We start from the raw sequence: 7,717 nt of genomic DNA on the forward strand, positions 1-7,717 counted from the left end.
GGTCCAATTTCTTTTCATTTGGATTGTATATTCTAGCCTCTTCAGGACAACCCCAAACATGTAAATGTCTTAAACTAGGTTTCCTACCAGTCCACAACTCGTAGGGAGTTGTTGGGACTGCCTTACTGGGAACCCGGTTTAAGATATACATAGCGGTTTTCAAGGCTTCATTCCAAAGTGAAATGGGTACAGTTGAATTACTTAACATACTCCTAACCATATCCATTAGAGTACGATTACGACGTTCAGCAACTCCATTCTGCTGTGGTGTTCCAGGCATTGTGTATTGAGCACAAATACCACGCTTTTCTAAGAATTTAGCAAATGGGCCAGGATTTTGTCCCGACTCATCATATCTACCATAGTATTCCCCACCCCGATCTGATCGTATAACTTTAATTTTTCTATCTAATTGTCTTTCGACTTCCGTAACAAACACCTCAAGCATGTCAACGGCTTGAGATTTTTCATGAATTAGATAGAGATAACCATAACGAGATAGATCATCAATAAAGGTGATAAAATACTTTTCTCCACTAAAACATGGAATAGGTAGTGAGCAGATATCTGTATGGATTAACTCAAGAAGCTCTTTACTTCTTGTGGCACCTCTTTTATTGTGTTTGGGTTTGCTTACCCTTAATGCAATCCACACACATTTGAAAATCAGTAAAGTCTAGATTTTTCAAAATTCCAGTTTTTACCAATCTTTCGATTCTTTCCTTGGAGATGTGCCCCAAACGTTTATGCCACAAGATAGAAGAATTTTCGTTATTTAGGCTTCGCTTTACGCCAACTTCCGAATGAGTGGTTAATAATGATTGTTCAAACTCATGATTCAATGATATTTTATATAAACTATCACATAAAATACCGGAACCAATTATTATTGAATTAAACATAAAACTGAGTTTTCCACAACCAATTAAAGCTGAATAACCACAAACATCCAGTTTTGACAAAGAAACCAAATTCCTAGAAAACGAAGGTACATAAAAAGTGTTTTCAAGATCCATCTTGTGACCCGTCTCTAATATGAGGCGATAAGTGCCAACAAACGCCACTTTAGATTTGAGACGGTTCCCCATATAGATGTACTTTTCACTTTCCTCTGGTTTCCGAGTTGTAAGGAATCCCTGTAATGAATTTGTGATATGAGTTGTAGCACCAGAATCAAGCCACCAAGTATAAGAAGGAACTTCAATAAGATTTGATTCATAACATACAAAAGAAATATGAATACCTTTCTTTTCGAACCAAGCCTTTCGTTTCTCACAATCCTTCTTTACGTGTCCCTTCTTGTTACAAAAGTAACAGGTGACAACAAAAGCCTTTCCATGACCCTGACTACTTTCACCAGGTTCATATCTTTTGTTTGGTGCGAATTTCTTTCCACTCTTCACAAATTTCCCTTTCTTCTTCATACTTCCATGAGTTACAGCCAATGCAAAGTGATTTCCTTCTTGCTTTAATCTCACTTCCTCTTGAATACACATACTAGTCAGCTCATTCAAATTCCACTTATCTTTTTGAGTATTATAGTGGATTTTGAATGGGCCGAACTTTGATGGAAGTGAGTTAAGGATAAATTGCACAAGGAAGGACTCTTCCACTTTCATGCCAAGAGCTCCAAGTTTGGCAGCCTTATCAGTCATATTCAGGATGTGTTCCTGAATTCCTTTATCACCACCATATTTCATGGTAGTCAATTCAGCCATGAGTGTCCCTGCTAACGACTTGTCCGCTGATTTAAAGCGTTCTTTAATAGCCGTTAACAGTTCCATAGCATTGTCAACCTCGGGAAGGGAAGTCTTAATGTTATTAGAAACAGTCATTCTAATAAGCATAAGACTAAGCCTATTGGACTTGGTCCAGGCTTCAATTAGGCTAACTTCTTCCTCACTGTTAGCATCTGTTATTTCCCCAGGTTTTTCAGTAAGCAATGCTAGGTCCAAATCCATAACACCCAAGGTGAATTGAATTTGTTCATACCATTCGGAGAAATTTGACCCACTGAGAGTCTTAATACCAGAAGCATGCGAGTACAATGAAGTAGGAATAGCAACTGAAATAAAGATAGCAAATATAATAAGGTAAAGATAAAAGGATGCTCACATAAGACCTTGAGTCAAATAAGATGAACTATTGATATCACTACAAGTTCGCCTTTGGGTGAAATACAGCATACCTATTGTTCACTCTATGTTGGTGTAAATAATCTTTTATAACACCTAAGTAGGGTCTAACATAATTTATCTCACTCGTCAATTAGTCATGTTACCTTTAGGTAAACAATTCTAATAGCTAAGTAATATAAATTATGATACCCTACCCAGTTCATAATTAATTAAAATTGACTATCCTTTGAGCTAGTCTCAATTTCTTAATTATGACTGCAATTTGAGAATATTATAATCTTTAATATCATGTAAATGATTAAACTTTCATATAGTTCTTATTCTTATATTTATTAGATTTACTAATCTAGGTCACTTTAGCAACTACAAGATTAGTAAATTTCATAAATATAAAACTAACAATATTCTCATTATTTTATTTCAGTGATAAAACACTTACAGAATACATACAATGCATGTACTTCGATAATAACAAAATCAATTCATTCAGAATACGTATTTAACAAGTTGCACATATAATTATCGCACAAAATGCATGGTCTCGGCCATACTCATATTTTATTGTAATGATGCATATGTATGTATATCTTAGTAGTTCATGCAAATCATATCTGATACATATACTCACATAATAATAAAAAGCTGTCAAATCCCACTATCATATTCAATTAATTAGTATTAATATCTTATTAGCATAATGAATCAGTTTCGGTATGCAAGAATTAAACTTCCTCTTTTTTTTTTTTTTTTTTTTTTGAGAATGTCACGTGTGTACACATATCACACACACATCACGCCATCACGTTGTACTATGTATTTATATAATAAATATAAATTCAATCAACAGCCATATACATATATAATACTGGGCGGGTACAGCGTTGATAGTCACGAAATTGTGATTTTTCGGATTTATAGAAACAGAGACAAATCGATAAAATTATATAACAAGATATTCACATACCAATAATTTTAAGTTCTAAGATGAATCGATTTCAAAACCCTGCTCTGATACCAATTGAAAGACTTTTATTTAATTTTATGCGGAAAACTTTAATCACAGAATCTTGAAATCAAATTCAACTTAAGAACATATTCACATAATTGGGATTATCGACATACCGTTCGCCATGGATTCCGATAGAGACGATGAACGATAGCAATCTACAAGCCGAGCCTAGCCAGGCCTCCTTCGAATCTCCTTGAGAACTTTATTCGTAGCGCACCTTCTTCTCTCTATCTCTCTAATATCACAACTCACTAAGTGTTCTGTGATTGATGGAATTCTCAATTGTGTCTGATGGTTGAGGAGAAGAGCTGTGGATTTCTTTTATAGACGAGAGAAGAGGGCCACGATTGATTTGTAACGGCAGAAGACAAATCCCACCCATCATGGTCTTTTACTGCCTTCAACGTTACAAATCAATTACCATAAAATCACCTTAATACCATGATTTGAATTACCCACAATTTAATTAATTAAAATAAAGATTAGTGGACCAAAAATTAAAACGTTTTAAAACGTAAACTAACAGCTGGATGAATACTCCTCCACCCTACTAAATCCCTTCGCCAAAATTCTTCCGAAGCCCACCTCGTCCTTAAGTTTTAGGTCGTGAAAATATTTTCTTAAACTTTGGGTTTTCCCCATATATATATATAAAGCTTCCGTTCATTCTGTTAAAGGCAAACCATATCAGTTTACCATACTATAATTAGGGGGTGTCACAACATATCTGGATTGCGATCCATCATGGCGGTGGGTAGTTCCCCGAGGCTGCCAGATCCCGATCCAGCTAACCCAAATCGCGATCTGGGCAAGACTTTTGAGACATATATTTATTTTTGCAAAGCTTATTGAGGAAGCTTTGCATTTCACTATAAATAGAAAGGCCCTTTCATTCTTCATTCTTCTACGACTTTTTACGGTTTTCGATAGTTCTTCGTGGGAATCATCAACGGGGGTTTCCACTTGGGTTTTTCTTACGCAATTTCTTTACGTTTTGTTCTTCATTTCTTATGTACATTCTTTTGACATTTTCTAGGGTAATGAAACCTTGTATATATTGATTTCGATCATCATTTCTGTTATCAATTTGTTCTGTTTCGATTTCGTTAATGTTTCCTGTATTAAATGCTTCTGATTGTTTGATCAGCTCCGGGATTGATATTAAATAGGAATGAACTCGAGAGAGGATTTCTTGTTTGAAGTTAGGAAAACATAGCTCGGGGTGTGGAAACGGAGATGTGGTGCACTTCGGGTAGCCCTTAAGGACTTGACCTAAATGCTCTCTTCATAGCAGGTACTGAACGGAGACGTCGGACCTGTGGGTAGACTCTAACTACACTGGAGATGGGGGTTAGAGAACATTAGCGTCTGGGTTAACGAATAGGAATGTGGCGTTAGATAATGGATTTGTAGATCGTTGTTGATTATACATAGGTGGATTTGGCCCTAGAAGTCCCTTTTAAATCGAAGCCCTCCCGCGATGAGTTGTCGCTACTTTATTTACGTACATTCTATTTTTGCATGTTTACGATCTTGCATGCTTTGAAATTAGGGTTTATCAGCATTCCAAATATTTACGATCAACTAGATTATATAACGATAATATAATTACACTACTCAGCATGTGAATCTACGATGATAAGTGTTCATTTTGCACGATTTTTGCTTATCAATTCTTCGAGTTTTGGTCTCCGTTCGTCCGAGTTTTCGGCTTTATTTGTATATATTATGTTGTTTTTGTTTTATTTAGATTTTAGGTAAAGAGAAGCTATTTTTGCCGATTCGAAACGATTTTGGAAGCGAAGCCGAAAATCAAACCAAACACGTGCAAAAGTGCATTATCGCGGGTGTGGCACTATTTCGTATTTCAAGCATAACTTTTGCATTCGACCTCCGATTGAGCTGATTCAAGTGGCCTTAGAAAGCTAACTTCAAGATGTACAACTTTTGTGCAATGCAAAATTGTCAAATTTGGGCTAGAAAAGGGTCAAAACAGTGTTTGAAGTTGGCGCAGAAGACCAGATCGCGATCCAACCTTTCTGGATCGCGATCTGGGGGTCTTACAGAGAGCAAATTGGGGTCAGATCCAGATCGCGATCCAGCCTTCCTGGATCGCGATCTGGGGGGTCTCACAGTACATTTTTTGATGAAGAACCAGATCGCGATCCACCATTCCGTATCGCGATCTGGAAAGGCGGTGCGCAGTTTCCAAGGCTGCCAGATCGCGATCCAAGAAGCCCATATCGCGATCTGGGCACAGAATTCGAGACGAGATATTTTTCAATGATTTCTTACTATAAATAGAAGGTCTCTTATTCATTTTAGAGAATCTCTACCAACTCTCGATTATCTCTCGACTTCTTCTTCGGTTTTCTCTTCGGTTCTCGCCAGTTCTTCGCGGGAAGCTTCGACGAGGGTTTTGACTCGGGTTTTTCATAAGCTTTTCTTTACGTTTAGTTTATAATTTCTCGTGTTCTTCATTTTGATGCTATGTTTGTAATGAACTGAGCATTTTCTTTTAGGGAAATGAAACCTTGTATATATTGATTTTGATTTCCAGATCTGTGATCTATTTGTCGTTCTTTGATTATGTTTATGTTATCCTGTATTAAATGCTTTCGATTGTTTGGCCAACAGTTGAATTGATTATAAATGGGAATGAACTTGAGAGAGGATTTCTCGTTTGATTTTAGGAAAACATAGCTCGGGTTGTGGAAACAGAGACGTGATGCACCTCGGGTAGCCCTTAAGGACTTGACCTAAATGCTCTCTTAATATCAGGTTCTAAACAGAGACGTCGGACCTGTGGGTAGACTCTAACTACACTGGAGACGGGGGTTAGGGTATTTTAGGGTCTGGGTTAGCGAATATAGAATTGACATTAGATTCGGATTTGTAGATCTTTATCGATAGTACACTAGTGGATTTTACCCTAGAAGCCATCACACGTCATAATTCTTCGCTTGTTCTGTCGGGCCGTTGTTTTTATTTTTGTTTCCTTTTGGCTTCATGTCATCTCCCATCTTTTTCTCCCGTCTAGATAAAGTTTAGGATAGTGTAATTACGGTACTTGGTAGATTTAGGAACTTAATTCCCCGTGGATCGATATCCGGAATTCACTATTCTGCAAAACGCGATACTGTACACTTGCGGTTATTTATACGTAGGTTTTACGCGTATCAAGTTTTTGGCGCTGTTGCCGGAGAATTAAAGTTAATCTCTAATTTACTAATATCGTTACCAACTATTCTTGCTTTATTTTAGACATTTTTTCTTTTATTTTTTTTTTTCTTGTTTTCATTTTTTTCATTTGGTTTAGCAGATTTGTATACATTGATGGCCTCGATTTATGATCTCTCTCTTTGCAAGATTCAATCCAGAGCTGATTACATTCAACATGAGGTGGAGGATATTGAAAGACATCGAAAGTTGAATCCAGAAAATGGAATTGCACAAACAAATGAGCACTTGTGCTATTTACAAGACGAACTCCACTTTCTGGCAAATATTTTCAAAAAATTTCAGAGATGTCACATTCACAAACCACATCCGACCATCCTATATGAAGACAACGAGGTATTTACAGATTTTCGTATGAACGATGAGGTTGAACACCTTGAGGGAATTATTCATCCCAGTTCTGTAGATACTTTTGCGTGTGATGAGAGTGCGATGAAGATGATGGTAGAGGAACTTGACGAACAAAATCCTGTCCACATTGCTACGCCGGATTTGAGTGTGAGCGAGGAGACGAGTTTCAAATTTGAGGTAGAGCTTTCTCCAAATCTCGAGTATCTTGTATACGAGTTTGAGAGATCGGTAGGCAAGCAACCCATCCTAGTCTCCTACCGACTGATTTCCAAAGCAAACGAAAAGTACCATGGGTTGGGATGGTCATTACAAGATTGCAATCTAGTCCATGATATGATTGCAAAGTATGTATCAAGACTGACGGATGGATGCGCAATCTACAAGGCTTTGGATTGGACATAATCCGTCCAAATCGTGTCGAGCCGTCGACTGTAAAACAGGCGCTGAATGGGAGGCAACCCATTATTTATTTTTCGTCATTTATTTTGTTAGTTCTCTTTTATTTTTGCATTTTTTGGTTTAAATCTAAAGTTCACCCATTTTTCTTGATTTTTGCCGGTATCTCGTCCCCAAGGAAAGAAGAGTAAGAAGTCGGGAAGTCTAGGCAATTCCGGCAATTCTCCCTCGGTGCCAAAATCCACGGCACCCCGTGCAACCAAAGAACACTTTCGCAACCGTAGAACACTGATCAATCTGCGGCACGACTGTTCAGGGCGTATTTCTTTCTCATATCTTTTATTTTTCGCATTGAGGGCAATGCATGATTTAAGTTTTGGGGTGAGTTTAGTTTATTTTTCTTTTTGGTCTTTTGATGCATATCATATAATTTATTTTCATTTATGTATTTTGATTTCCGTAATTGTGTTATGTTTGTCACATGCATTTAATTTAGGATCGAGTGTAAGTTGCATTTCCGGATTCTATAGAAGCAAAGCAATTAATGAATTAGTAGATGGGCTAGTTGATTTTAAAATTGAAA

Source organism: Erythranthe guttata, chromosome 9, assembly GCF_056151865.1.
Source record: "Erythranthe guttata isolate IM_541 chromosome 9, IM_541, whole genome shotgun sequence".
Taxonomy (NCBI): Eukaryota; Viridiplantae; Streptophyta; class Magnoliopsida; order Lamiales; family Phrymaceae; genus Erythranthe; species Erythranthe guttata.